This window comes from Felis catus, chromosome C1 (genome assembly GCF_018350175.1).
Source record: "Felis catus isolate Fca126 chromosome C1, F.catus_Fca126_mat1.0, whole genome shotgun sequence".
Classification (NCBI taxonomy): Eukaryota; Metazoa; Chordata; class Mammalia; order Carnivora; family Felidae; genus Felis; species Felis catus.
Genome location: NC_058375.1, coordinates 189,293,250 through 189,316,257, shown reverse-complemented (window position 1 = coordinate 189,316,257; position 23,008 = coordinate 189,293,250). Strand labels below are relative to the sequence as shown.

General features: G+C 38.3%; 1 protein-coding gene, 1 non-coding gene and 1 pseudogene across 2 annotated transcripts in view; all 3 read left to right on the top strand.

The window, feature by feature from the left end:
* Positions 1–2,647: 2,647 nt before the first annotated feature.
* The window catches only part of RAPH1 (Ras association (RalGDS/AF-6) and pleckstrin homology domains 1), a 103,057-nt gene continuing 82,696 nt past the window's right edge, over positions 2,648–23,008 (top strand). Inside the window, 1 exon segment of the mRNA XM_045034324.1 lies at positions 2,648–2,956. The gene's annotated coding sequence lies outside the window, so the exon portion shown is untranslated.
* LOC109502818 lies at positions 6,425–8,089 on the top strand (annotated as a pseudogene).
* Positions 15,906–16,094, top strand: LOC111562198. The gene has a single exon (XR_002745238.1). It is a non-coding gene; the product is annotated as a U2 spliceosomal RNA (small nuclear RNA).

Sequence of the window (23,008 nt, the reverse complement as noted above, 5' to 3'; positions counted from 1 at the left end):
CTGAAACCTGCTCTTCCTTACGGGGTCCCTACTTCACAGAGATGGCTACTACATTCCAGTCTGACTTCCAAACCAAAACCCTGAGGATCATCCTAGCTCTCTCCTTCTCTTTCACTCCCTCATATCCAATTACACATCAAATCCTATGGAGTCTCTCTCCTTAGTATTTCTCCCATCTAGTCCATCCTGCCCACTTCACCTGCAGCATATCTTGTCCCGGTTGTTGCCATCACCTTCTAATTTACTCTTGCCCCAGTCTGGTCTCCCTGGTCTCCAAAACACAAACTCAGGTGTTCTGGGGTTTAAAATCTCCAAAGATTTTATTATTTATTATATTTCCTGGAGTATCAAGTTCAAACTCCTGGGTTTAACACGTGAGCCCCCTCCCCCTCCCCTGTTTTAAAGAAGCCCTTCTACCTTTTCCTCCCTCCTCTTTGACCCTTCTCTCTGCTTGTCTGGACAAAATGGAACTGCTTGCAGAGCCTCTAAAGCATTGTGCTGTTTGGTGCCTCCATTCCTGCACAGGCATTGTTGCCTTTGCCTGGAATGCCAGCTCATTTCTTCCTTAACAGGTTAGCTCCTCCCTGTCACTGAACATTCAGTTCAAGAATCCCCTCCACTGGAAGGCTTTCCTGAGCTGGGAATGGACTCTACGATAGTGACTTCCTTGCATCCTTTACCCATTAGACTGTGTGCTTTTTGAGGGCAAGAACCACTCTGCCTTGACTTTCTTGCATTTGTTAGACCTCAATAAACCCTTGTTTAATAAATCAATGGTTTTATGGTTTAAGTGTTAAGAACTTGCTTACTTTTCTCAATGGCTGAAAGTGTGTTTCTTTCTTTTTCTTTTTCGTTCTTTCTTTCTGTCTTTCTTTCTATCTTTCTTTCTTAACCTTGACCAACCTAAGCACTGGGAGGAAAAAGCTATCTAAAAAGCACTCAATGATCTATTTTTTAAAGGAAGTTCAGTGAAGTGAATATCTTCCTTGTATAGTATCTCTCAGCCTGGTAATAGCGTTTGATGACAAAAGAAATTTATTAGGTCTGGCACTCAGGTGTGCATAATCTCAACAAACCTAGCCATAAGGGAAATGGGATGAAAGGCTGTAGACAGATACATATGAGTTATCACTTATCAAAAGGTTTACACTTGTTAATTTAAAAATATTTATTGTACAAGGTACTATGCTAGTATTATGGAAGATATAAAAATAAACTGTTGTATTACATTCATTAGGCAAGATCATAACTTACTAAAATAATTATAATTAGGGGTAATAAATGATGAATTCCACAGAAAGGAACAGAAGGCAAGGAATTGGTCAGCAGCACCATCTTCATTTATAAGATTACGTTATTCTACAGAAGAATAGTAAAGCACCTACAAACTTGAAATGCAAAAGTGCAGTTATGTTTCTAAAGTACAAATATCTCAAGCGTGAAATGCAACTAGTAACTGTATTGTATGGTTCTGAATACCAGTTTGAACGGATTGTGCACCAGTTTGGAACAGATTGTGCAAAAAGCCTGAAACCACGTGAAAGTCCTCAAGAATATATGAAAAAAATGGAATGTAATTAACCAAACCAGGATATGGCCCCAAGACAGAGAAATGAACACTCTGGTTCTTAGAAAGGGAGCCCAGGTGTCAGAAATGGTATAGTCAATCCTTCATCTGTGAAAATTCAAGGTGCAGATACTCATACTTAGCAAGCAGATGGGAAGGCATGAAAAAGGAATGTTCACTACAACTATTTCCAGGTCACCTTCCAATTGGTCAATTGTTTTAACGCTGTCAACAAACTTACTTTGCATGTAGCCAGGCAAAAATAATTTAATTCTATTTTTTTCTCTCTTTGATGAACTTTAGGAGGTCAAAATAAACGTATAAAAACTTAAGATTAAACCTTAAAAGTCTGAGTAAGTCAAGCCTGTATCAAAATGAGCAGTATCTGAGGAATTTAGAGCTTGGTAATCCAGAAAAATGCCAACACCTTATTCCTAAACAATTTCAGTAAGGGGGGGGGGGGTGACAAAACTTCAGAACACAAGATAAGCACATTTCAAAGGTAAAAAGTAACTAAAAATCATTGAAATGTCCAATTTCTAAAAGCTTCTCAATACAGTGCATGAAAATACAGAGAGTTGTCGGCCAAAATGGGTTTTCCTAAAAACATGCCTCACAGACTGTTACGACCATGATCCTTTAAGCACCTAAGACATCTGATGCGTTGCTGGGGTGTTTGGATACGTGGATGACATAAAGGTGCCTGCATATAGGTCCTTTGACAGATCTGCTCGAAGCTTCCGAGTGTCTCACGGCCCTGGGACCTAGGCCACTGGGCCTGCGTCCAACGAAAGGCGAGCAGGGGGTGGGACAGCACCGGGATTTTCCTTCCTCGCTCATTCATTCTGTGATTCACTGGTTCCTGGAGGCGGTTCACAGGCGCGCGCGGAGGAAAGGCGGAGCACGGAGCACAGCCCCGGCTGGGTGCGGTCCGGCGCCTGCAGGGAGGGTGAGCAGGGCCGGCGAGGGGGCGCGGGCGGGGGGCGCGGGCGGCGGGCGGACGCCCGGGAGGGGCGGGCGCGGCCGCCTGCGCCGGAAGTGAGTGGTTGGCGGCGGGCGGGGGCAGCTAGCGGCGGGGCGTGAGTCGGTCCGCCCGTCCGCTGCCCGGCCCTCAGCTCCGCCTTCTGCGCCTCGGCCGGACGCGGCCCCACTGGGCTCGGCCACCGCTGGGCGCTGCGGCCGCCCCGCCTGCTGCGCGCTCCCGCCCCGCCCGGTCGGTCAGTCAGTCAGTCACGGTGCGCGCGGCGCGAGAGCTGCGGGCGCTCACGGCGTCTCCGGGGAAGGAGCGCCGCGCCTTAGGAGGCGGCGGGGTGGCGGCGGGAGCAGCGCGAGCAGCGCGAGCGGCGGCTGGCCAGCCCGGGGCCGCTGGAGGATCGAGCTGCTGCCGCGGTGAGTGTTTAGCCTCACCCTCGGGGCGGGCGGAGGGAGCCGGCCGGGCGCGGGCTGTGAGGCGCTGCCTCTGCTCCCGCCTCCATTTTCCCGGCGCCTGGCGCGGCCCAGCCGTCCGGGCGCGGTGCGGGCAGCCGAGCCTGGGGCGGGGTCGCTGCCGGGCCGGGCTCGTGGGACCACGCCCGGCTAGGCGGCGGCGGGTGGGTGAGGGTCGTTGGGGCCTGGGCTGCCCCCTGCGCCCCTGGGGGCAGCGACGGAGGGAGACAATGAGATACAGGACCGCCTGGAGGGTGCGGTTGGGGTTGGACCCAGTACGGGGGGCTGGTGGCCCGGGACCGCGAGGAGGAAAGGACTCTTCCCCGACTCGCCGCAGAATCCAGTGATTCCATGTCTGGGATTCCTCGGGCTTCGGTGGCCCCCACCTTCCATACATGAATTCATTGCAGAGATACAGAAATGCGGGGCGCCTTCTGCGTCTTGTTTCTAATTAAGCAGGCTAAGTAATTGCGCTCTTGCTTTTGAGCCCCCTCTCATGTTGCTGTGTCCGTGTGCATTCCCGCCGGAAATCCAAACTGCAGTTCGTTGGGGGGGCGGGGGACGGTAAGGAGGAGAGGGAGGCAGAGTAATACTATTAGGATGCCTTCATTTCAAGAGTCTGTAAGATGCGGTTTTCTTATTCAGACAGTGTCTTAGGGTGTCCCCACAGTGTGAACTGGGAACCGCATCAGCCTTTACTGCTTGTAAGCACGAAGACGTTGCTGAGTATGAAATAAGAGCTTTTTGGAAGGGTATAAGCATCGCCTCAAATGTGTCTCGTGTGGGGGAGGTTTCTTCTATTTTGTGGGAAGAGCATTTGGGGAAATCTGGGAGAACTGAAAGGTTCTTCACTTAACCTCCCCATAAGGGTTGATATGTCTGCAGCATTTCTTTTGAAGATCTGGAGAGCTGCCTGTGTGTATGTAAAATCTGTATAGGAACCGTAAAGGTAATGGGCTAGGGATAGAGCGTGAACGGATTGTTAAAAGGGTGGTAGTGAGTTCAGAGGAATATTAAATTCAGCGAATCTTTGTGGAATACCTTCTTGTCTGTTAGAGTGAGAGACACACAAAGTGGACAAGACCTGCAGCACAGCTTGATGGAAAGAGCTTTTTGAAGCCAGGGAAACCAGAGGCTCCATAAACCTGGAATTGTCTAGTAGTGTGACGGCAAAGCTGTTAACTCTCAGCAGTACTTTTCTATCAGTAAAATGGGAATAACACCACCAGTTTATCTCCCCAGGTGGTTGTCAGAGAGATTGAATGAGATAATGTGTGCCAAATGCCTAGCACCTTGCAAGGCTCTGAGGTGTTAGCAAATGTGGATTCCTTTCTTCCTTAGCCTACTGCTCTTGAGATTTACCTGAGGGTAAGGTGGGGGAAGAAGTTAAGGTAGATAATTGTAATGCAATGCATTATATAATAAAATGTTGAAGTAGAGCTGCAAAATATGGGAGCAAAGAGGAGAGAGAGATTATTTCTAGATTGGGAGCACTGGGGGAAAATTCATGGAAGCTGTGGCATTTAAGTGGAACCTTTAAGAATGGGTAGAATTTCAGCTGATGTAGATGGGGAGGACATTCCAAGCAGAGGTGGCACTGTCCTTTGAGAGCCCAATTGAGGAGTAAGACCAATGGGGGAAGGGCAAAATAGAGCCGCTCAAAAGCCTTTTCCGCTCTTGTTGAGTCTGACCTTCAAAGATTGTCTCTGTTATTTTGCTTTTTGTGTTGCGAATTTCCCAGAAACCAGATCTAGCCCTATCCAAAGAAGTACAAAAATGTCAACAAAGCTTTAACACATGAGTTTTTGGATTAGACATTTTGTGTAATTTGGACTGCTGCTCTCTTCTGTTTGAATTTAATAAAGCATTATTTGTAGATGTTTCCTCGTGGTGCATATTAGCTCCATTTGGTAGAAAAAGCAGCTGATTTTTCAGATTGAGAGATCTCACTAAGATTATATAGTAAGTGGCTAACAGGAGCGGAGTAGTGTGCACATATTGGGTGTGCCTCATACTCTTGGTCAATATAATTTGGTTTTCACTAATGTTTTAACACTTTATTTTCTGAAGAAGTGTTTTTAAGCATGTCTTTGAGAATAATTAAGATGACTTTCCTTTTGGTTTTGCTACCTTTTGGTTTTCACCCCATACATAATTACTGTATTTTTTAGATTAGCATGGTGGATGGTATCACACTATTCATAGAGTCTATAGAATCTCATGGCTTTGCTTTGGTTCTGAAGTATTTGAATGTCAACATTATTGTTCATCTCAAACTCTTATTTTAGAATAATTAATATTAGCAAAACAAGATATGTGACCTAGGCTAACCTCTTAACTTGGATTTTAATTCCTTTACCTGTAAAATGAGAAATTTGGATTAGATCACTGGTTTTCAGTGTGTGTTTTACTGAACTCTGGAATTTTGAGGAGGACCTTCAAGGGCTCTGCGGAGGTTTCACTTAAATCTCATTAAAAATGTATTTTAAACCTACAATGATAAAAAGTGACTACTAAATGACATGCCTTGTTTTTAATGCTTTACATATAAAATTTATTTAATTCTTGCCATAATTCTATGAAGTAGATTCTGTTACAGTCTGAGCAAACAGGCTTAGACTACAGAAGTATAAAATGACAGAGCTGGGTGTGAAACCATTCAACATAATTCTTAAGCTTGTTTTCTTAACTACATTTTTATACTGCCACCATAATAAAATAAATAACACACACAAATTTTTTATTGTAAAATATACAACATAAAATTACCATTTTAACTATTTTTAATTGTACATTTCAGTGGTATTAAGTACATTCACAAAGTTGTACAACCATTATCACTATCTTCAGAACTTTTTCATCATTCCAAACTGAAATTACTCATTAAATAATAACTCTGTACCCCACCTCCCCCAGTCCCTGGTAGTTACTTTTCTACTTACTGTTTTTATGAATTTGGCTTCTCTAGGTACTTTATATAAATGGAATCCTACAATATTTGTTCTTTTGTATTTGGCTTATTTCACTTAACATAATGTCTTCAAAGTTCATTGTATACCATGAATCGGAATTTCGTTCTTTTTTTAAGTGTGTGTATACACACACACACACACACACACACAGACACATACACACACCACAGTTCTCTTGGGTATATACCCTGAAGTAGAATTGCAGGATCTTACGGTAATTGTATGTTTGATTCTTGAGGAACCTCCATGCTGTTTTCCACAGTGGGTGTAGCATTTTATACTCCTACTAGCAGCGTACAATGGTTCTGGCTTCTCCACATCTTCAGCAACACTTGCTGTTTTCAGGGTTTTGTTTTGTTTTATCATAGCCATCCTAATGAGTGTGAAGTGGCATCTTATTGTGGTTTTGATTTACATTTTTCTAATGATTAGTGATATTGAGCATCTTTTCAAGTCCTTATTGACCATTTGTGTATCTTTGTAGAAATGTCTATCCAAATCCTTTGCCCATTTTTAAAAATTGGGTTTTTATTGTTGTTGTTGAGTTGTAGGAAAACCTTATATATTCTGGGTATTAATTTCACATCAGATCCATGATTTACAATGACTTACAACCCATTGCCATGGGTTGTCTTTTCACTCTGTTGATGGTATCCTTTAATGTACACAAGTTTTTCATTTTAATGAAGTCCACTTTATCTTTTTTTTTTCTTTTGGTGCTGATGCTTTTGGTGTCATGTCCAAGAAATCATTGCCAAATCCAATGCCATGAAGGTTTTCCCATATGTTTTTTTCTAACAGTTTTATAGTTTAAGCTTTTATGTTTAGTTAATATTTATGCGTGGTGTTAGATATGGGTCCAACCACATCCTTTCACATGTGTATATCCAGTTTATAGCACCATTTGGTGAAAGGACTGTTTTTTCTCCATTGAAAGGTCTCAGCAACCCTCACATACATACATACACAAAAAAATTTTAGTTCACAAGTGGCTGGCATTGTCAGGTGTTTGGGTGTTTGTATGTTGGTGTGGAGGTGACTCATTGTGTTTGGATTTAGTGTCTTTGCATTCACTAGCAGGTCAAAATGCAAATATTCACTAAGACTTTGACCGGCAAGACTGTTGCCTTGGAAGTGGAATCCAGTGACACCATAGAAAAAGATCCAGGATAAAGAGGCTCATTATTGCAGGCAAGCATCTGGAAGACGACCAGGCTCTTTTTGATTACAATATCCTGAAAGGGTCGACCCTGTACCCTGCCCTGCATCTGAGGCGTGGTATGCAGATGTTTGCGAAGACCCTGACTGGCAAGACCATCACTCTGGAGGTGGAGCCCAGTGACACCATTGAGAATGTGAAAGCTAAGATCCAAGATAAAGAAGGGATCTGCCCTGACCAGCAGAGGCTCACCTTTTTGCAGGCAAAGCTGCTGGAAGATAGCCGCACTCTTTCTGATTACAGCACCCAGAAAGGATCAACCCTGCACCAGGTTCTCCATCTGAGGGGTGGCTGTTAATTCTTCAGTCTTGAATTTATATACCCAATGATGGCATTACTCTGCGTTCTAGCCATTTGCCCCACTCTAGGTTTAGATATTACCAGTTTCATTAAAGCTGAATTGATGTTTTTTTCGATAGCTATTCAAAATGTTAATAAAGGTTTTGTTGCATGGTAAAAAAATTTTTTTTAACAAATTGGAAACTATAACAACATATTCAAAACCAATTTTGAAAGAAAAAACTTACAATTTTTTTTTTTCAATTTAACTGAATCATATCCTGAGACTACAAAAGCTGCTACCTACTTGGAATTACTTATCTGGGTGAAATCAAAACAAAACTTTACAGTAATAAATGGTTTGCTTAGATTGTTATAAGACTATAACATACTTAATCCTTAACTTGTCTCTTTGAGTTGGTAATAAATTAATATATTTGAACATAGAATAGTATTAGCAGCACTTGTGTCAGTTTTACGTATCTGAGATGCTGTATAAAGATTTCATCTGGAGGGGCACCTGGGTGGCTCAGTCGGTTAAGTGTCCAACTTCTGCTCAGGTCATGATCTCACAGTTTGTGCATTCAAGCCCCGCCATCAGTCTCTGTGCTAACAGCTCAGAGCCTGGAACCTGTTTTGCATTCTGTGTCTCCCTCTCTCTGCCCCTCCCCTACTCACACTCTATTTTTCTCTCTCTCTCAAAAATAAACAAACATTTAAAAAAAGAAAAAGATTTCAGGGGTGTCTGGGTGGCTCAGTTGGTTAAGGGTCTGACTCTGGCTCAGGTCATGATCTCACTGCTCGTGAGTTGCCCCTCTGTGTCAGGCTCTGTGCTGACAGCTGTGAGCCTGGAGCTTGCTTCCAATTCTGTCTCTGACTCCCTCTGCCCCTCTCCACTCATACACAGTCTCTGTCTCTCTCTCAAATATAAATAAACATTTAAGAAAAAAATAAAGTAAAAAAGATTTCATCTAGACATGCACCCCAGTGTTTATAGCAGCAGTATCAACAATAGTCAAAGTAAGAAAAAAGCTCAAATGTCCATCAACTGATGAATGGATAAAGAAGATGTGGTGTATATATATAATGGAATATTACTCAGCGATTGAAAAGAATGAAATCTTGCCATTTGCAACAACATGGATAGAACTAGAGTGTATTATGCTAAGTGAAATAAGTCAGAAAGACAAATATGATTTCACTCATATGTGGAATTTAAGAAACAAAACAGATGAACGTAGAGGAAGGGAAGCAAAGTAATGTAAAAATGGAGGGAGACAAACCATAAGAGACTCTTAAATACGGGTAATAAACTAAGGGTTGGTGGAGGGGTTTTGGGTCAGGGGGATGGGCTAAATGGGCAAGGGACGTTAAGGGGGACACTTGTTAGGATGGGCCTTGGGTATTTTTTGTGAGTGATGAATCACTGAATTCTGTTCCAGAAATCATTATTACACTATGTTAACTAACTTGGATTTAAATAAAAAAATTTCATCTGGGAAAGTTTTATTGGGAAATATTAGAAAACCCCCAAATTACATGTTCTCTAAAGCTTCATCCCATGCTCTTACTGCTGTTACTTTAAGATGTAATTTACCACATGTTGGGGCAGATGTCTTAAAATACATCACTCTTGATTTACAGATTGGCTTTTAAAACAGTATATATTTTGCTGCTAATGAAATACATATTGTTTTTCTTCGTTGGGCAGAGCTAGATGTAATGGAGAAGTCAGAAGAGCTAGGTATTCACCCCTCTAAAACAGAGAGGATGGCAGTTTAAGTGCAGGATACAAGGAATCAGTAGAGAATGTAATCAAGGGAGCAGAGTCCAAGAAGAAAGCACATGGTACTGGGATTTGAAAAAGGGGAGGGATTAGATTTAGAAAAGAAAGGACAAGTAAGTCATCCCTTTACATGAGAAGAAAAGGTTGGGAGGTCCATAATGATGTCTTGTCATTGTGTGACACTTAAAATTTAAGCCCCCTGGTGAAGAATAGTGAATCTGGAGATAATTGGAACTGTAAACATTTTAATTTTAGATAGGCCTAAATATTGTAGAATTGCAGTAAACCAATTTTGTAACGGTTCTTAAGAGGTAGATGCTTTTTTGGAAAATACCTTTAAAAGAATCTTGCTAAATTTGATATGTGAAGAAAAGTGTTAGCTAAGTGAGTACAGCAAAACAACTATATACAGTATATTCTTTTCTTACCCCAGGTTGTTCATGCCTCTATCCATGGTTCTCAGACATGCTTTGTTCTATTTTTTCCAGTCAAAATCTCACTTACCCTTTGCGACCCAGCTTCATACACCTTCTTTGTGAAGCTGTTAGACACCAAGCAGAATTGCTTTCTTCTTCATTTCTCTAGACCTTACTTGATTTGCTTTGTGTTGTAGATAATTGTACTGTCTTAAATTCCCCTGAATTTTGGATTATTGGCCCTGCTTTTACTCATCTGAAATACCTCAGTCCCTTAAGTAGAATAGAAATTGAGTAAAGTTTTTAATGAAAACTCTTATTTGAAGAATTATTTACAGTTGGTTACATCTCCTGAAAGGATTCACTAAAATCTAATAATGTCTAATAGTGTTTACTTTATTTATAAAGAATAATTCTTTATTGATTAGTTTATTTTATATTGTAACAAATGGTTTTAGAGACTAGTGAAGGGAATCATGATCCCCTTATCTATGAGTGGAGTACTTTATAAATGTTAGCTTTATAAATGTTAGCTTTATAAATGTTGGCTACAAAACCTTTTTGTTTACAATTTTAAAATAAATACATATTTTTTAAAGCAGGAGCAATGACTATGCTGCATTATGTTTGAAAAAATCTTGGGTTTACTACTTGGTAATACAGAAATTCCAAAGTCTGCATCTGAAGTCTGTTTAATTTGGTACTTGGTTTTAATGCTTGTCTTAACTAGAAGGCAGCTTATATAGGGACATATACCCAAAAAGAATAAGTATATATTTGGCTGTGCTTTCTTACTGGAGATACCCATTGTTTAATTTCCATCCATCACTTTTGCAGATTTAGCTAGTAAAGTTTGCTTTTCCAGTGTGAGGATTTGCACTGATATATGTTTAATAAATGTGTTCAAAGTCCATAGAAAACCCTGGAAAGCATTGAAAGACTTAGAAAATGGTTTCTCTGTTTTTAGGATATGTGAGTGATTCAAGATGACACACCTTGTTTTCTTTTGGAAAACAGATATTTTCTTACTGAGTTTTAAAATGTCTCATTGATTTTTAAGGTACAGATTAACCAATTTTTTGTTTTTGCTGTTGAAAACAGTGGCTAGGTGGTATGCTACTACAGTCACCACAGAAAGTCCGCAAATTTAGACTCTTTGTAAAAAAAATAAATGCTTAACTTTTTGACACCTCTTTTAAATACTTTGCCATGAAACAACTAATAAACCTGTTTGATATAAAATACGATGGTCACTCCTCAACTACATCAGTAAAGTATTACAACATTTGACAATCTTCTTGCTTCAGCTTGTCTTTTGCTGGCAGTAGTTGCTTTTGAAATTAAATCTTACTTCCTGCCCCCAACTTTCTTTTGTTGAAATCAAAACAGCTGCTTCATGAAGGATTATATAATAGTTTTTCCATAAAGTACTGTTTCTATTAAGGAAATCGTTTACTGTTGAAACTGTATCTTCTCTGAACCCATTTCTTGTAGCACATTCCAAAAAGTCGTGTTCTGGACCCATTTCTTGTAGCACATTCCAAAAAGTCGTGTTCTTTATTTCATTATTGAAAAAGAATCTAGCAGATACGATCACTGTCTCAGAATACTTAGAATCACTTAGTACCAGAATACTTGGATTACTTTATATCAGGTGTGATTGATTGGTGGCCATAATGAAGATGCCAGTGCCATTTTGTGTGTTAAGGAAATCTATATATTCTATTATCTTATATTATACTTAAAATACATACGTATGATACAGATTAAATACAAAAAGAGCTCCTAATACGTTCTTCTTAGATCATCACTCCTACCTCCTGGGGTAGAGTCACCTCCATTTTAGAAACCACTATACATCTTACTGAATTATTATTGTTAATGGACCTTTCAGAAGAGTTCCATTTCGTAGTGTATAATATTATTATATGAATCCATCTTAAAAATAAAGCACTTAGGGGACACCTGGGTGGCTCAGTTGGTTAAGCATCCATCTCTTGATTTCAGCTTAAGTCACGATCTCCCGATTCCTGAGATGGATCCCCACGTTGGGCTCTGCACAGTCAGTGCAGGAGGATTCTCTCTCTCCCTCTCTCTTTGCCCCTGTCCTGCCCCCGTTCACTCACTCTCTCTCTCTCTTTCAAAATAAAAAACAAAGACAAACAAAAGTACTTGGGACAAGACATTCTCATTTTCTTAATGATTGGGAAATGATTTTTATAGAAGAAAAATATGTAAAGTGAGACTTCACAGCAAAGTGAGACCTAAATAAAATTCATTCTTCACCACAATTGAAATTATAGACTTTTTTCAGAAACTTAAATTTGGATTTGCATTATGCTTTTGAGGATTATTGAAGGTGATTTAAAGGTACCAGTTAAACATTTAATTTAGTTATTCACTAGTTTTGATAGACATAATTTTTCCATATTCGTAGTGAGCATTTTTTTCCTGAAATTTCTAGTGAGATCTAAAACATTTCTATGACTACCCTTTACCTTCCCCCACTCTCTCTCTCCTTCTCCCTATCCTAGATAGTTACTTCTTCTAGAAGCAACTACAACCATAGGTAAATTTTGCCTTTTCTATAACTTTCTATTAGTTGATTGTGCATATGTACTCTTTTATCCCTGACTTCTTGCACCCAGCATGATGTTTTTAGACACATGCATGTTATTGCTTGCGTTAGTAGTTTGTTTCTTTTTATTGTGGAGTAATATTCAATTTTATAAGCAGTGTGTACCATAGATTGTTTATCTAGTTTCCTATTAATGGACACCTGGGCTATTTCCAGTTTGGGACCATTGTGAAGAAAACTGCTATGAATATGTTTGTACAGGTCTTTTTGTGGACAGATGTTTCATTTCTCTTGGATAAAGGAGTCAGATTGCTAGGTCATAGGTAGATGTTATATCCTCTTTTAAAAACTTTGTATTGAGGGATGCCTGGGTGGCGCAGTCGGTTAAGCCTCCAAATTTTGGTTTTGGCTCAGTTCATGATCTCACAGTTCGTGAGTTTGAGTCCCGCGTCAGGCTCTGAGTGGCAGTGGGGAGCCTGCTTGGGATTCTCTGTCTCCCTCTATCTTCTGCCTCATTCTCTCTCTTTCTCTCTCTCTCTCTCAAAAATAAATAAACACTTAAATAGAACTAAAAACAGTATTGAAGAAAAATATACAGAAAAGTACACATATCATAAGTGTACACTTTTACAACTTGACTGCTCTTCTGTAACCAGTACAGAGATGAAAAAAAGAAAAACACAGGTGTGCCAGAAGCCTCCTGCCCCACATCTGCTTCTTATACCCCTGCCCCTCATGGCTAGCCACTACCTTGACTCTGATTCTGCTCTAAAGTTTTTTGGTTTGCTTGTTTCTTGAAAAATTTTTCTTCTACTTTATTGAGATATAATTTCCATATAATAGACTACACAGTAAGGTATACAATTTGATGTGTTTTCATACACACATGAAACCATCACTGCAATCAAGATAGTAAACATTTCCATCGTCCCCCAAAGTTTCCTCATAACTCTTTGCAAGTCGTATCTCCCTTCCCCTCTGTCTCCAGGCAACCTGTCACTATAGATTAGTTTGCATTCTTAGAATCTTATGTGTAGAATCACTCAGTGTTTTTCTCTCTCTCTCTCTCTCTCTCCCCCTCACCTCCCCCTTCTCTCTTTCCCCCTCCCTCCCTTCTTCCCTCCCTCTCCCTGAGCTCTAGCGCTTGCCCATGCTCTAGCGCGCGCGCTCTCTCTCTCTCTCTCTCTCTCTCTCTCTCTCTCTCTCTCTCTCTGTGTGTGTGTGTGTGTGTGTGTGTGTGTGTGTGTGTGTAATCTGGCTTATTTGCAAGTAGAATAATGATTTTTAGATTGTTCCATATTGTTGCTTATTTATCCATTCACCTGTTGATAGATATTTTGACTGCTTCCATTTCTGGCTCTTACTAATAAAGCTGCTATAACATTTGTGTACAAGTCTCTTTTATTTGTATACAAGTCTCTTTTATTTCTCTTGGATAAATACCTATGAGAACATGGCTGAGTTATATAGGGTAGGTGTAATTTTAATCCTTCAAGAAACTGACAAACTTAGCCCAAGTTGTACACATCATTTTATATATTCAACAGCACTTGGAATTGTCAGTCTTTTGCCTTCTAGCCACTGTAATGCCAATGTAGTGGTAGCTCGTTGTAGTTTTAATTTGCGTTTCCCTGATCCCCTGTAATGTTGAGCAACTTTTCAGGTTCATATTAGCCATTTGGGAAATGACTGCAAGTATTGCCCATTTAAAAAATTGGGTTATCGGGGCGCCTGGGTGGCGCAGTCGGTTAAGCGTCCGACTTCAGCCAGGTCACGATCTCGCGGTCCGTGAGTTCGAGCCCCGCGTCGGGCTCTGGGCTGATGGCTCAGAGCCTGGAGCCTGTTTCCGATTCTGTGTCTCCCTCTCTCTCTGCCCCTCCCCTGTTCATGCTCTGTCTCTCTCCCAAAAATAAATAAACGTTGAAAAAAAAATTTTTTTTAAAAATTGGGTTATCTTTTTTATTGTTTAGTTGTAGCAAGTCTTTATATTTGCTCAATACAAGTCCCTCATCAGATATATTTGTGAATATTTTCTCTTAGTCTGTGACTTGCCTGTTTATATTTTTAGTGGTGTCTTTCAAAGAGAAGAAGTTTTTATATTGGACTTTATCAAAATATTTTTACTTTCATGGTTTAGTGTTTTCTATCCTTATACATCTTGACTTACACCAAAGTTGCAAAGGTATCTTATATTTTCTCCTAAGGGCTTTATAATTTTAGCCTTTACATTTCAGTCTGTGATCCATTTTGAATTGATTTTTGTTAATGGTTTGATAAAGAAGTGGAGGCTTCCCCACCCTCAATATTTATATGTTTGCTCCAGCATCTGTTAAAAAAAGCTTTGTACTTCAGTTTGTCAACTATATCTCAGGAATGGTAGAAAAACAAAACCTTTCCTTTTCAACTTACCTACTTTGACATCCTTGTTGAAAATCATTTGACATTGTAAGAATGAGCCTATTTCTGGACTGTATTCTGTTACAATGATGGAATTCTCAATTCTTTTGCCATTACTACATTGTCTTGATTACTTAGCCTTAGAGTAAATCTTGAAGGCAAGTAGTTTACCCCAGGTTCTTTTACCAGATTCTTTTGGCTGTTCTGGGTCATTTGCTTTTCCATGTAAATTTTAGAATCAGACATTGGGATATTGGCTATAATTACATAGTGAATACTTAGTTCAGTATGGGGACAATTGACGTATAATGACGTTCCATCTTTCAGTCCATTAATAATGGTATATCTGCCCATTTATTTAGGTCTTTAATTTCTCTAAACAGTGTTGTTTATTTTTCAGTTGCCATGGACTATGTTATGTGAACACTGCATGCTGTCCTATTTGTGTCATTTCTTACAGCCAAATTGTTATTTACACATGCTTATTTTTATGATATAAATTAAGATTTGGTATGAGATTTTCCATGTGAAAACCTTATCTAATGCATAGATGAAGGGACCATATATTTTGATGTGACAGTGCTAGAAACAGCAGAGATTAAACGGGTATCTTTAGAAACTGTAAAGTATAATTTTACCGCTGTATAGTTATTGGCGTAATTCTTTTGGCTTGTATAGTTGTGAATATTAATATTTAAAGAGGTTTATCTTTGTTAACATAGTCCAATAATTTTAGAATCAAAAGTAAAACAGAATCTTATCAGGTTAATTGGGAAGTAAGTTTTTACAAGAGGATTTTGAGTTTGTAGTTTACCTTCTTTTCTCCCCCTTTCATTAATATTAATGGAAATATGTGACATTTAGAGATGTATAAAGAAGAAAATAAAACTCTGTCCTACCACGCAGAAATGACTACAGTTTAAATTTTTGATATATTTTCTCACCTTTGTGTATGTATGTTATATAGCCATTAAGTATGCACAATTTAGTTTTGCTTCTTTCATTTAAAGTTTTATCACTGGCATTTTCCCATACATTAAATGCTTTAGGAATAATTTACAGCACCTGCATTATAATCCAGAATGGACATAAAACACACCCCAGTTTACTCAGGTTTGGTTTTTTTTTTTCTTGTAGGATATTTAGTTGCCCCCCCCCCCATTTTTTCCCTGTTTTTTTTCCCTTAATATTTGTCTTTAAGCATACTTGTTCTCAACTTTTATTTATCCATCTTTGAATTTCATTTTAAAATAAATTTGTTTTTTTATCACTTCTAGGACTTTGGTTAAGATCAAGTGTGGTGTCTGTTCTTATCTGTTTAATATCCAGTGCATCCTTTGTCCCAGGATAATATAGTAAGTAGATTTTTGGAGCAGGGAGATGGAATAGGAGCTTGCTCCATCTACTCCACACATTGACCTGGTATTGCAGTACCCCAGGAATGATGCACTTCCTCAGGGGAAATATTCAGGTGTCTAAAGTCAACTTAAACTGTGGGGAAATGTATCATCTGGGATTGTGTGCACTGGAATGCTTCTGTCTGTGAGTGTTGGGGTGGGTGGCTTGTGCCTGGGTTCCTGGAGGGGGAGGTGTATATATATATATATGCACGATGGTCATCTTCCACCCTAGGAGCAGCATGAGTAGAAGTATGATTATACCTGTGGTGGAAGTGGAAATAAATAAATTAATTAATAAATTAATTAATTAGTTTTTAATTTTGAAGAATTTTATTTTTTAACTTCAAGTAATCTACAGAGTGGAGCTCGAACTCACCACCCTAAGATCAAGAGCCACGTGCTCTTCCAACTGAACCAGCCACGTGCCCCTAAAACATTTTAAATAAAAGTGTAAAACATGATAGACATCTGCATATACTGTAGTAATCAGTTTTTATTTTCTTCAAATAACTTATTTGAAGAGATACAATGGGTGCAGCAGAAATCTTCTCCTAGATAACAATTTGTGTTGTTCTGCTTCGTGTTTTAGTGCATTTAATACACATGTATCCATACAATTTTGTTTATTGCTGTTCTGTGCTTTTGAATTACATACAAGCCATAAACTATATTTGCCTCCTAAAATTTTCATTTTTTTTTCAACTAGATGGTTTTACATATTCAGGCTGATTCTTCTAGATCTGGTTCATATTTTTCTCAGAATGAGCCAGTTTTTCCATTCACCTTTTGAATGCTGTGGTGAATTTTTTTGTACATTTTTCCTGACATTTGTCTCTTAAGTACGTGGACACTTAGAGGTATTATTGCAGGATCTTTAGATATGTAATCTCCAAATGGCTCTCTGAAGTGATGAGGAATGTATGTACCTACCAAAAATGTTCCTCTTGTTCCACATCCTCCCCAACTTCTGGTCTGGGTATTTTTTTTAGTTTGTTTCTGGAAATATAGTTATTAGGATAAGGAGTATGAGGTTCTGCAGTATATTCAATGAAATTTTTCATCCATGGAAGTTGTGTTCTTTCAAAGGTCTGTTAAAGAAATTTTTTCTGATCACAGACCAAAGCTTTTAAAGAGTTTTGAATAACGGCATTGTTGCTTATGTTTATTTACAGTGGTATAAAAGTGTTTTCTCTAAAGATACATTAGCTGTCCTAGCTATAAACCTGTTTCATCCTGGAGAATTGACTAAAATACACTAACTCCTATGTTATGACATCTGTATAGATAATTTGGATGATTATTTGGCTAACAACCCCTGACTGATTTTACTTCCAGTACGTTTTTTGGGGAAACATATTTAATTTTTTGTAATCATGTATAGTAGAGTAAAAATACAGTTATCAGCTAGTTGGTGAATGGTTATAACAAAAGAGTAGAGATTATTTATTCTGAAAATGCTGAATGTATCCTTACAAAATTTGTCTTTAAACTCCCCCACCACGTGCTTTTGTGTGTGTGTAATATAAAAACATTTCAAATTTAAAATATTGTACCATGTAGTAGGTGCATTCATTTTAAAAGTAAAAAGTATAAACGGTATAAAAGTTCTGTTTTGTTGTTGGAGATTTTAATAAAATTGCCTGAGGGGAGGGACCCTATTTTACTCTTTATATAGCTGTATTCCCTGTAACTTACTAGTACAGTGCCCAACTTCATAGTAGTATTTCATTACACATTTATTGAATGAACAGTATTATTTCTTGTCAAAGAGTACTAATCTGAAGTGAAACATTACTATTTTTTTGTACAAATAGCAGAGTTAATTCTATTTGAACCTAGAATTGTCAATATTCTCAAATAGTAATTTAAACTTTGTTCTTTCTTGTCTTCTGAGAGAGAAGCATGCAGGTAACAGTTGTCCTAAATTGGTATGTTTTATTATAGAGGAACCCAACTCTGGTTGTATTTTTAACCGAAAAGGAAAGCTAACCTATGAATTCACTTGGAATGCCTCATTTGTTTTGTTTCCTAAATTCCACATACTAGTGAGATCTTATGGTATTTGACTTTCTCTGACTGACTTATTTCACATAGCAAAATACTCTCTAGCTCTGTCCATGTTGCCATTTATCCAAATGGCAATATTTTGTTCTTTTTTATGGCTGAATAATATTCCATTGTATGTTTATACTATATCTTCCTTATCCATTCAACAGTCAGTAGTCATTTGGGTTGCTTCCATAGTTTGGCTGTTGTAAATGACACTATAATAAATATAGGGGTGCATGTATCCAATGTTTTTGTATTTGGGGGATAAATACCCAATCGTGCAATTACTGGATTTACATTCCCACCAACAGTGCAAGAGGGTTCCTTTCTCTCCATGTCCTTGCCAAACAGTTGTTTCTTCTATTTTTGAATTTAGCCATTCAGACAGGTGTGAGGTGATACCTCATTGTAGTTTTCTTCTGCATTTCCCTGATGATGAGTGATGTTGAGCATCTTTTCATGTGTCCTTTGGCCATCTGGATGTCATCTGGAGAAATGTCTGTTCGTGTCTTCTGCCCATTTTTTAATTGAATTATTGTGTGTGTGTGTGTGTGTGTGTGTGTGTGTGTGTGTGTGTGTGTGTTGTTGTTGTTGTATCAGTTCCTTATACATTTTGGATAGTAGCCCTTTATCAGATGTGTCATTTGTAGATACCTTCTCCCATTCGTAGGTTGCCATTTAGTTTATTTGATTGTTTCTGTCACGGTGCAGAAACTTCACATTTTGAGATAGTCCCAGTAGTTTATTTTTGCCTTTATTTCCCTTGCCTCAGGAGACATATCTAGAAAGATGTTGCTGTGACTGACATCAGAAAAATTCCTGCCTGTGCTCTGTTTTCAGGTTTCAGGTCTCCTATTTAGGTCTTTAATCCATTTTGAGTTTATTTTTGTGCATGGTGTAAGAAAGTGGTCCAGTTTCATTCTTTTGCATGTAGCCGTCCAGTTTTCCCCAACACCATTTGTTGAAGAGATGTTCTTTTTCCCAATGGATATTCTTCCTGTTTTGTCGAAGATTAATTGACCGTATAGTTGTGGGTTTATTTCTGGGTTTTCTGTTCTATTCCATTGACCTGTATGTCTATTTTTATGCCAGTACTGTTTTAATTACTACTGCTTTGTAATATAACTTGAAGTCTGGAATTGTGATACCTCTGGTTTTGTTTTTCTTTTTCAAGATTGCTTTGGCTGTTTGGGGTCTTTTGTGATTCCATACAGATTTTAGGATTGTTCTAGTTTTGTGAAAAATGCTGTTGGTATTTTGATAGAGATTGAATTGTATCTGTAGATTTGCTTTGGGTAGTATAGACATTTTAACAACATTTGTTCTCCTAACCTATGAGCATGAAATGTCTTTCCATTTCTTAGTGTTGTCTTCATTTCTGTCATGTGTTTTATAATTTTCAGATTTCAGGTCTTTTACTTCTTTGGTTACGTTTATTTGTAAATATTTTATCATTTTTGGTGCAATTGTGAATGGGATTATTTTCTTAATTTTACTTTTTGCAGCCTCATTATTAGTGTATAGGAATGCCACAGATTTCTGTGTATTGATTTTGTATCCTGCAACTTACTGAATTCATTTATCAGTTGTAAATAGTTTTTGGGTGGAGTCATCAGAGTTTTCTTTTTTTTTAGTTTTTTTTTTAATGTTTATTTATTTTTGAGACAGAGAGAGAGCATGAGTGGGGGAGAGGTAGAGAGAGAGAGAGAGAGAGAGAGAGAGAGAGAGAGAGAGAGAGAGACACAGAATCCGAAGCAGGTTCCAGGCTCTGAGCCGTCGGCGCAGAGTCTGACGTGGGGCTCGAACTCACAGGCTGTGAGACCATGACCTGAGCCGAAGTCGGACACCCAACCAACTGAGCCACCCAGACGCCCCATCAGAGTTTTATATATTTATATATATAAAATCATATCATCTGTAAATAGTAAGAGAAGTTTTACTTCTTCCTTACCAGTTTGGATGCCTTTGATTTCTTTATTGTGGGTTTTACTTTTATGTTGTCTAATTGCTTCAGCTAGAACTTCCAGTTCTATGTTGAATAAAAGTTGTTGTTGTTGTTGTTTTTTTCCAATGTTTATTTTTGAGAGACAGAGACGGTATGAGTAGGGGAAGGTCAGAGAGAGAAGGAGACACAGAATCCGAAGCAGGATCCAGGCTCTGAGCTGTCAGCACAGAGCCTGATGCGGGGCTCGAACTCACGAACCATGAGATCATGACCTGAGCCGAGGTCAGACACTTAGCCAACTGAGCCACCCAGGCACCCCTTCTTGTTTCTGACTTAAGGGGAAGAGCTCTCAGTTTTTCACCGTTGAGTATGATGTTGGCTATGGGTTTTTCAATTAAGGCCTTTATTATGTTTAGGTATGTTCCTCGTAGACCTACTTTGCAGGTTTTTTTTGTTTTTGTTTTTTTTTTTTTTTTTGTAATCATGAATGGATGTTGTACTTTGTCAAATGCTTTTTCTGCATCTGTTGAAATGATCATATGGTTTTTACCTTTCTTTTGTTGATGTGATGTATCACAATGATTGTTTTGCGAATATTGAACCACCCTTGCATCCTGGGAATAAGTCCTACTTAAATAGTTTTTTTAAGTTATTGTTTGATTTGGTTTGCTAATGTTTTATTGAGGATTTTTGCATCTTTATTCATGAGAGTTATTGGCTCATAGTTCTCTTTTTTTGTGATATCTTTATCTGCTTTTGGTATCAGGGTGATACTGCCTTCATAGAATGAATTTTGAAGCTTTCCTTCCTCTTCTATTTTTTTAAATAGTTTGAACAGAATTGGTATTAATTCTTCTTTAAATGTTTGTTAGAATTTGCCTGTGAAGGTGCTTATATTTGTTAGGAGTTCTTGGATTGGATTACTGGATGAATTTCATTGCTGGAATTGGTCTGTTAAAATTTTCTATTTCTTCCTGCTTTCATTTTGGTAGGTTGTATATTTCTAGGAATTTATCCATTTATTCTAAGTTGTCCAATTTATTGACATACAGATTTTCATAATATTCTCTTGCAATTGTTTTCATTTCTGTGGTGTTATTTCTTCTCTTAGTGATTTTGTTTATTTGGGTCCTCTCATTAACTCTTTTTTTTTTCTTTCTTTCTTCATTTTTTTTTTTTTATGAGTCTAGCTAGAGGTTTATCAATTTTGTTGATCTTTTCAAAGAACCAGCTCCTGGTTTCATTGTTCTGTTCTAGTTCTTCAGTTTCTATATCATTTATTTTTGCTCTAATCTTTATTATTTCCTTTCTTTTGCTGGTTTTGGGTTTTATTGTTCTTTTTCTAGCTCCTTTAGGTGTAGGGTTGTTTATTTGAGATTTTTCTTACTTCTTGAGATAGGCCTGTATTGCTATAACTTCCCCCATAGAACCACTTTTGCTGCATCCCAAAGAGTTTGGACCATTGTGTTTTCATTTTCACTTGTTTCCATGTAATTTGTATTTCTTATTTGATTTCTGGGTTGACCCATTCATTGCTTAGTAGCATGTTATTTAATCCCCATGTATTTGGGCTCTTTCCAGATTTTTCTTGTCGTTGATTCCTGGTTTCATAGTGTGTGCTCAGAAAAGATGCATGGTATGACTGCAACTTTTAAAAATTTGTTGTGACTTGTTTTGTGGCCTAGTATGTTATCTCTTCTGGAGAATGTTCTATGTGTGCTTGAAACAAATGTGTATTCTACTGTTTTAGGATGGGATGTTCTGAATATGTCTATTAAGTCTATCTAGTCCACTGTTCCCTTGTTGATTTTCTATTTGGATGATCTGTCCATTAATGTAAGTCGGGTTTTAAAGTCCCTTACTATTATTTTATTAGAGTTAATTATTATTTACTGTTTTATGTATTTGTGTGCTTCTATGTTGGGTGCATAAATATTTACAGTTGTTATATGCTGTTGATGGTTTGTCTCCTTTAATTTTATGTAGTGTCCTTTTTTGACTCTTGTTACAGTCTTTGTTTTAAATTCTGTTTTGTTTGATATAAGTATTGCTACTCTGGCTTTCTTTTGACATCCATTTACCTGATAAATGTTTCCCCATCCTCTCACTTTCAAAATGCATGTGGGGCGCCTGGGTGGCGCAGTCGGTTAAGCGTCCGACTTCAGCCAGGTCACGATCTCGCGGTCCGTGAGTTCGAGCCCCGCGTCAGGCTCTGGGCTGATGGCTCAGAGCCTGGAGCCTGTTTCCCATTCTGTGTCTCCCTCTCTCTCTGCCCCTCCCCTGTTCATGCTCTGTCTCTCTCTGTCCTAAAAATAAATAAACGTTGAAAAAAAAAATTCAAAATGCATGTGTCTTTCGGTCTAAAATGAGTCTCTTATAGGCAGCATATAATTGGGTCTTTTTATCTACTCTATCACCCTATGTCTTTTGATTGAAGCATTCAGTCCAGTTACATTCAAGATAGTTACTTATAGATACATTCTTATTGCCATTTGCTACTCGTTTTGTGGTTGTTTCTATAGAGTTTCTCTGATCCTTCTCTTGCTCTGTTTCATGGTATGTTGGCTTTCTTTAGTGATATATTTTGATCCTCTTCTCTTTATTCTTTGCATATCTGTCACTGATTTTTAATATGTGGTTACCATTAGGTTTATATATAACATCTTATGGATATAGTAGTCCATATAAAGTTGATGGTCACTTGAGTTTGAACCCATTCTTTAGTCCTCTCCCCCTCATGTTTTAGGTATGTGGTGTTATACTTTACATCCTTTTATTTTGTGAATCCCTTGACTGATTTTTACAGAAATACTTATTTTTACTGCTTTTGTGTTTTTTTGTTTTGTTTTGTTTTCATACTTTCACTTATGGTCTTTCCTTTATACTCAAAGAATCCCTTTTAATATTTCTTGTAGGGTGGTTTAGTGGTCGTGAACTCCTTTAGTTTTTGTTTGTGTGGAAAACTCTTTATCTCT